Below are 8,825 nucleotides of genomic sequence, written 5' to 3'. Positions count from 1 at the left end.
TTCGTGTTGCTTAGTCTTTAGTTTTCTATGTTGTATCTTCTGTTCTATTATTTGTCTGTTTTTGTTTTTGTTTTTAATTTATAGCCATGGCGTTGTCAGTTTATTTTCTATCTATGAGTTTGACTCTCCCTCTGGTATCTTTCGTCCCTCTGTTGTATACCTTGATTATAATGTAAGGTTTGAGTAAACAAATGTGTCTTGATGGACGTATGTATGCTTGGTCTCTAAAACTCTATGCATGACATTTTCATATGGCACTGCTCTACTAGTTGAGGGAGGTACTCCTCAAATGTCAACTTCACACTGAACACTGTATCTATATACAGAAAACATTTCAGCAAAGTTTTGTACATGGGGTGTTGACATGAATATCAATAATGTGGTCATTTTTATAAATTTCCTGTATACAAAACTTTGAACTTTTTGAAAAACTAATGATTTTCTTATCCCAGGCATAGATAACCTTAGCCGTATTTGGCACAACTTTTTAGAATTTTGAATCCTCAATGCTCTTCAACTTTGTACTTGTTTGGGTTTATAAATATTTTTGATTTGAGCGTCACTGATGAGTCTTATGTAGACGAAACGCGCGTCTGACGTACTAAATTATAATCCTGGTACCTTTGATAACTATTATATATCTTCAAGAAGTTATGGTTGATGAATGCATGTACTCTTGAAGACCGATAAAACAAAGGCAGTAGTATACCGCTGTTTGAAAGTCATAAATCGATTGGGAGAAAACAAATCCGGGCTACAAACAACTAAAATTGAGGTAACACATCAACTATAAGAGGAAAACAAACAAAACAACCAAACAACAGAAACACTGAAGTACAACAAAAATCAAAAGACAAATCAACAAACATAAACACGAACTATAAACAAAGGACTACAAGCAGTTACTGACATGCACGCTCCTGACTTCAATTAAACTGATTGAAAGATTATGTCTTCATCATATGCAAATCTTGAATCGTGAGTGGGTTGTGACGTTTTAACCCGAATTGTTGAATCGTGGAATCTGGCGAATTTGATTGCTTACAATCGTAAAACTATATGAATTATTTAGTTTTTAATTGAGAAAAAATACAACTGTACATCATGCGTGATTTTTTAAATTTTCTATTTAACATTTCTGCCATTCACTTAAACGAACTGTTTCATTAATAGATATACATACATTACATATGCTTGGATCAGCATCTCAAAAACTTACAGGTTTACACAACATAAACTATACACAAAAACCAAAAACAAATGACAGTCACATTACAGGTATATGATAAAGAGGGCCGGAAGATACCAGAGAGAGAGAGAGTCAAACGCATAGATAGAAAATAAACAGACAACGCAACGGCTAAAAATAAAAAGACATACAGACACATAATAGTACAGAAGACACAACATAGAAAACTAAAGACTCAGCAACATGAACCCCACCAAAAACTGGGGGTGATCTCAGGTGGTCCGGAAGGGTAAGCAGATTCTGCTCCACATGTGGCACCCGTTGTGTTGCTTATGTTATAACAAATCCGGTAAATAGTAACTTACTCAAACAGAAGGTACAAAAAACTATCTTTCAAAAAAAAACCTGCTTAACACACGGGAGAAAAAATATTCTGAATAAAATTGTGATTTTTCAAAAATCGGCCTTTAAGTCGAACGACACAATCAGTGATTGTTAAAAGAACACTGCATTTGTTTTTTTTTTAAGAGATTTTTCTTCCTCATCGAATCTATATTTTTGTCTTATCAACGAGATCTTTTCATATAAGGATTTCATAAGTATAGATATCGGAACTGCAAGGTCATTTTGTTTTAAATAGAAGTATAATAACCATCTAATCTCCCTCGAAACAGGATTGTTCAAAATGGTCTTCACACATCAATTTGTGGCTGCTATAGATGCATCTATTTGCCGTTAGTTTAAGGCTGTACGATTCTATCTTTGTTTAGGAAAATATTGAAACTTTTGTCAGAACCTAGTCGGACAGAACAACTGTACGCATGACAAGAGATGTTCACACTGATTGATTGTCTACGGTAATTCCCGATTGATGATGGGAGTTTTCAAACCACGGTCGGTAAATCTCTGATTCATTTTGGTCTGTGTGGTTTATAGATACGTGACTTTTTAGATCGAACATGCCGAAAAGATGGCGATATGTCGAGTAATTGATTTTGATCTCTTTTCATAGAGAATAAAAGTTTTTTATTTATCAACATGTTGTTTTTCATGCTTAATGAACAAAATATCAAATTTTTCTTTTTTTGCACAGTTTCCCTTTACCAAGATATGCATGTACACACATTTTGAAAAAAAACCCAAATGAAATCATAATTTGAAATATCGTGTAAATGAAAAAACCTGCGTATGATAGAAACTTAAGTGCCTGTCGCGTTATGCTATCTACAGCAAAACCTAAGGCAAATATACAATCAACTTGTCGGTGTTGACTATCCTAAAGGTGAGGTGAAGAATGCAGTGAACACAACCATGACAAACAATATATAAAAGTTTATATCATTAATTAAATTTCATCCGATGTGTTGCTTTGACAAACAATCAAATACCATAATTTATGAAAGCCAAATGTCTCTTTCATTACTAATACATATCAATAATTCAAATACTGTAAATTCAGAAATTATTGCGAGGTTTTTATTATTGCAAAAAATGTGACAGAGTTAAAAACGCAATAATTTAAACTCGCATTTTGAGATATTTTAAATGAATTAAACAGGATTTTTCTCAAAATCGTAAAAATTAAAATCGCTTTAAAGTTTAAAATGACAAAAAAACACTTTAGACATTGACCTTCTCCAAAACTATTTACAGACAAGGATATTTATATACGTTATTATGCATAACAAATATGTTGCAGAACATGAAAAAAAAACCACTGTAAATATGTAAGAAAGCGCAGCTGTACATATTTTCATGTTAATTACGTATAAAAATTCAATTTTACTCAATGACTGTATAAGGAATTTTACATGTACTTTTGTCTTGCACTTCATGGGCTATGCTGTATCATTTGTGCGGACTTTTAAAGGAACATAAAATTATTCAAATCCTTGAAACATGATTTCTCCAGAGTAGTTTTGCAGAAAAATCACCTTTCTCTTTGTTTTATATTGTTTTATATTGTTTTAAACAGAATATTTTTGAAATCTTAAGAAAGTACCAATGAAATTCATGCAATGGAATTCGTGGTCTCTTAAAGGCCAATATACGCACCGATACAGACAAACTAATATGTTTCTTAACCGTCGAACCAACCGAGTTCACAAATCTGTTCACCCTTCTACAAATAAAATTATAAAGTAGTGTATAAATCTCTACAACAGATTTGAGTTCCTAAATGATCCTGTCAGGAAGAATATTTGCATTTGATGGGATTTTAAATATATTACAGATACGATTATCATGTCAGATAGACTATTATTATCAGGTGGGATTCATGATATGGTAAACATCTTAAATACAATTTGAAATTTCAAATAAAATCTTAACCATTACATTATCAACAAACTAGTGCGGATAGTCAATAACTGAGGGGAATATTAGGGAGAAATAGCATTTAACATAACCAAGTAGGCGGAGACCAACCTCAAACATTGATATACAATCGAAGATGGTAATACTCGAATGAAATAAGCAAAACAACGATTCAGATTCCTGGATAAATCAACCGCCTACATTATATTCATCGCAAAATTTGCATACTAAGCATGTAAGATATCAACGTGGTTGCACTCTATGAATACATTAACGACTTACATGACTATAAAAAAAACAATAACAGGATCAGATTCAACAATTTAGAAAACATTTACGACCAGGTAAGCTAAAGATTTATATTTCAAAATCTCAAATAATGGAATTTATCAATACATAAAAGGAGTGGTATACATAACAATATTTAATTCGATGAAAATTATTGTAATGTAATAATAAAAGTCATGCGCTGAAGCATTTGTCTGGTTTTACCTTCATTTAGAAACGTTCAAAGTCGAATATTTTACTCTCCTTTGACATTCGTTCCGTTGTTTGATATAGTCAAATGTTTGGGTTTATCTAGTGTTTGTCATCTTTTGTGAGTGTATCTGTGAGTTGTTGGTTTTAAAATTTGTTTGTTAATACTTATTTCCTTCATAAGATGTTTGTATTAGATACACATTGGGGGCGTTAAATTGATGGGTGTTTCGAATTCACTTCAAGATATTATTGTCCATGACGAGTGATAATTTTCAATAATTAAATAAGAGGGTCTTTTAGCCATTAACCATATGTTGTTGAAAAGCATGATAAATGCAGAGAATGCAACGACATCCTGCTTAAAGGTTAAGGTAGATCATATAAGTAAATATTTTTTTAGACAGAATTTTCTTATACTTAGCCAAAATGAAGATTTTACTAAGGCTCTTTTCAAAAATATAATAAAAAGTATGGGCTACAGTGCTATTTTTCAAGCTATGAGTCGTTGAAAATTGCCTAAATTTAGTTAGATTGTTCATGGAAAAACACATTTGTGTGCATAAAAACAAATCTATGGGATAGAATTTTGAAATAAATTGTGAAAAGATAGGTTTTGTAATATATTTTAAGAAAATGAAAAAAAAAATGGTGTCACCGAACTTGTTTACTTGCTACAAGTAAAAAAAAAAAACCCTAACAGTCCAGTATAATTTTTTTTACTAAAAGAGTTATTTTCCCTTAAATGGCTCAATTGAAAAACATGATTCTAAAAGCCAAAAAAAAAATGATATTTGTTTAAATATTTTGACCTATACAATAAATTACCAAGTTTTCTTTAAATTATTAAACCGTCTAACCTTAAAATTGGAAATTTGTCTCCAGATTTGTAGATTAAGGCAAATAACTAGACCGATTGTTTACTGTGATTGTACAATCCAAGATGGCGGTATACCATGTATCTACTTTAAAACATAAACGATACGATATTCTTGTAACGGCGTTTTACTTGCTATGATCCAAGCTAAAACTATATTAAAGTTTATATCTATATATATATAATGGAAGCACTTTTCTTTTTTGCAGATACGCTTATCAACTGTCAATATAATTGATCATGTCACCCATTATTACATGCATCTTGTTTGTGTTGATGTGTCGTGCAAGTAATGGTAACGGTAAGACTGTATTTTAATCATGTTCACGATTTTTAGCTACAAAATGTCAATTAATTTATGTTCGATAGCTGATGGCGTTTTATTTTTAATAATCATAATAAATCGGCCTTAAAGAAAATAACACTTTAGTCTATCAATTTTGGGCATACAAGACGTGTTTGTGTTTACAATCATCAGGAATACTTAAACTAAATCATTTAAAAGCTATAAATGAAAAGGCCATAAGCGCTGGTATACATACGACCAGACAGGACCCAACACATATCAGAATTTCTCGAAAGTATTTTAGGGTCCTTCTCCGACAGTCAACGTTTACTGCTGAGAAAATAATCTATAATCATTGATCGATATTATACAAAGTCTTTATTCAAACATCTATATCACATAAGATTTTTATAAACATAAGTTGGAAAAATTTGCCAGAATTAAGTGATACAGCCAATACAAAATGTGCCGTTGTATCAACAAAACACATATGGTAAATATTTAGAAATTATAATTATTTGCATTGAAAATTACAAAGTACAATAGAGAGTTTGAGTAATATCTTTTTATTCTAAAGAACTGCGCATGTTTTTATGTGTATATTGTACTTTTTTTACGATTTGTAAATCTTTTTTCAGCTGGATTTACAGCAACATTACCTTTAGGTTATACACCAGGGTCGATAGGAAGTATAGTCAGATACAATCATATCCTTCTAAATAAAGGCGGAGAATATACCTCAGGTGTTTTTAAGGTTAAAACGAAAGGTCTTTACCGTGTGTCTGTATCCATGATGTCAGGCCTTATAGCCTCTCACACTACTCTAAGAAAGAATAACATTGTTTTGGTATGGCTATTCACTTATAATGAATATGATATGGCTTCCCAAATTATCAACCTTGAACTGGAAGTAGATGACGTGATAAGTGTAGTTGTGAACACTGGGTCGCACCTTTTTAGTGTTTATAACACTTTCAGTGCAGTTTGTTTAAGCCAAGGTAGAGGAAGTGAAAATGAAAATGGGTTACACTGACAGGTGAAGATGTAGTAAGCTAAACTATGTTACGTTTGAAACGAAACAAATGTAATCAATGAATGCTAATAAATACACTTCTGCATTTTGTTATTGTTGAACTTTTTTTAATGAGTAATACATGTATATATTCTACTTTGCGACTTTAGAAAGTCAATAGTTTTGAATATATAGAAAGTCAATAGTTTTGAATATACCATTTTCTCATTTTTATTTTAAATTGTTAAAGTGACGGAATTTACAAATATCCTAAAAGTCAGAAACATAAAATTGTTATCCCCCCCCCCCCACAAAAAAAATTGCAATGTAGATATGAATGAAGTTAAATGAGTTCTTCCAATTAAATATAGCACACAATATAGATACTTCCAATTTTTGCTAGATTAAATATTGTTTGAAATGTTTATATTTGTAAATTGTTCATTGAAGAGTGTTTAGAAGATAAAGGTACTAACTTTCAATATTTGCAGAATTTATCATATTAATACTACCCATCTCTGTTTTTGTATGAACGCCTATTCATACTGCATGTCAATTGACATAAACATAAATAAAGGCAACAGTAGTATACCGCTGTTCGAAATTCATAAATCGATTGCGAAAAATTGTTGTTCGCGGTTTTTGAAATCATGCAAAATTCTAAAGTCTAAAATAATAATTTTGAGATTGAATTTAAAAACAGATTTGTTATGATTGTCAACGAAACAATTACTCATCAGAGACAAGACGATTAACCATTTGTTTCATTAAAAGGTATTGACGGCAATCTACTTAAGCAAGACAAGATATTATTTTCTAAATTAGCTTTACTGGCATAAGTAGTTTGGTAAGAGAAAATAGATTTGTAGATTTGTAAATCATATTTTTACTTTTAATCACTTTTATTGCCAATGTGACATATATCCACCAAAGTTCAATTTAAGTGGAAGTCAGTAATTAAAGGCAAACGTACGACCTTCAACAATAAGATACATGCATACCGTTTAATAGGTGTTCGTTCTAATTAAAAAGATAAGACTTATTACCAAGTATGACTGAATGCTATTGTAAAGGTTTCAAGTTCATCCGCTGACAGATATATCACTTTTGAAAAGACTCTCCACCCTAAATTATCCATAAATACTCTCGGTAACCTAATATAAGAACATTACACAGCTTACATTGACTTCATAAAGGGCAGGTCATATTTATTTTTGTATTTCAATCGAAAAAATACACATGGGTGTATGCAATGATTAATTCATAGTTGATTCTAAACGTTTAGTGGCAAATATTTCATAACAGAGCAAGAAACGTGTTTATTCCGAATCAAATACCTCTTTCGACGCTTACTGTTCTTGCCATATGAATCACTGTTCAACTAGTCAATCGGTTTTCCTGGATTCAACTAAAAACAATCAATTGAAATCGAGCCATCACCATCATGAGCATATGCAAAGTTTCTTACACTTCTGGCCGAAATTTAATGAAATCTCTACAAACCTCATTATACATAGAATACATATTACGATGCTTGTTTCGAAAGTTTAGTTTTTTAAGAAAATATTTCGGTAGTTTTGATATTGCATGGCAAAAATCATACGCCTTGATTATCCTATATCAAGATTTGCTTGATATTTTTTCTTACTAGAACACTATTACGTAACACGTTACTTTAAAAAAAAAGAACTTGCAGTATATTTGGGATTCTTTTTGCATAAACTTTACGATATAGTTATTATTGATAAAATTGAAAATGGAAATGGGGAATGCGTCAAAGAGACAACAACCCGACCATAGAACAGACAACAACAGAAGGTCACCAATAGGTCTTCAGTGCAGCAAGAAACTCCCGCACCCGGAGGCGTCCTTCAGATGGCCCCTAAACAAATATATTTACTAGTTCAGTCATAATGGACGTCATACTAAACTCTGAATTATATTCAAGAAACTAAAATCAAAAATCATACAAGACTAACAAAGGCCAGGGGCTTCTGACTTGGAACAGGCACAAAATTTAGGCGGGGTGAAACATATTTTTGTATATTTCAACCCTCCCCTATACCTCTAGCCAATGTAGAAAAATAAACGCATAACAATACGCACAGTAAAATTCAGTTCAAAAGAAGTCCGAGTTCGATGTCAAATGAGCTAACACGTGAAAATAAAACAAAATGACAATAATACATAAATAACAAAATAACAACAGACTAATAGCAGTTACTGACATGTCAGCTCTAGACCTCAATTAAACTGATTGAAAAATTATGTCTTCATCATATGTATATCAGGCAAAGTCCCTCCCATTACGGGTTTAGTATTATACCATCATAAAATATATGAGAAGAACATAACCCGTGTCATGCCAACAACTGGTTTTAATATAAATGTTTTTTAATTCAGATACAAAGACCCTATAAGTGAATCAATTTTCGATCTCTTGTTTATTCTATTTTAGGATCATTTTGTCTCTCTCTTGTAATTCAATTGAGAAAAATCTGATTCAATCAACAAACTAAAAAACAGTTCGTATGTTCTTAACGAAAATTGTGTATTCAACGTTACTCACAAGATACCTTCAACAGGAGACATAGATTTTTTTCAATACACTTCAGCTTTGTTAAGACTCCTGGAAGTATCCAACATTTAACTAAGCGTACATGTTGTT

General features: G+C 31.4%; 1 long non-coding RNA gene across 3 annotated transcripts; it reads left to right on the top strand.

The window, feature by feature from the left end:
• Positions 1-3,017: 3,017 nt before the first annotated feature.
• LOC139522388 (uncharacterized) lies at positions 3,018-6,266 on the top strand. Of its 3 annotated transcripts, none has more exons than XR_011664410.1 (3): positions 3,018-3,849; positions 5,069-5,160; positions 5,784-6,266. It is a non-coding gene; the product is annotated as an uncharacterized lncRNA (long non-coding RNA). The 3 variants fall into 3 exon arrangements; XR_011664411.1 differs by lacking the exon at positions 3,018-3,849 and adding an exon at positions 4,075-4,115; XR_011664412.1 differs by lacking the exon at positions 3,018-3,849 and adding an exon at positions 4,083-4,103.
• Positions 6,267-8,825: the final 2,559 nt, after the last annotated feature.

This window comes from Mytilus edulis, chromosome 5 (assembly GCF_963676685.1).
Source record: "Mytilus edulis chromosome 5, xbMytEdul2.2, whole genome shotgun sequence".
Lineage (NCBI taxonomy): Eukaryota > Metazoa > Mollusca > Bivalvia > Mytilida > Mytilidae > Mytilus > Mytilus edulis.
The sequence above is the reverse complement of the archived record's forward strand: the minus strand, read 5'-3'. Positions and strand labels throughout refer to the sequence as shown.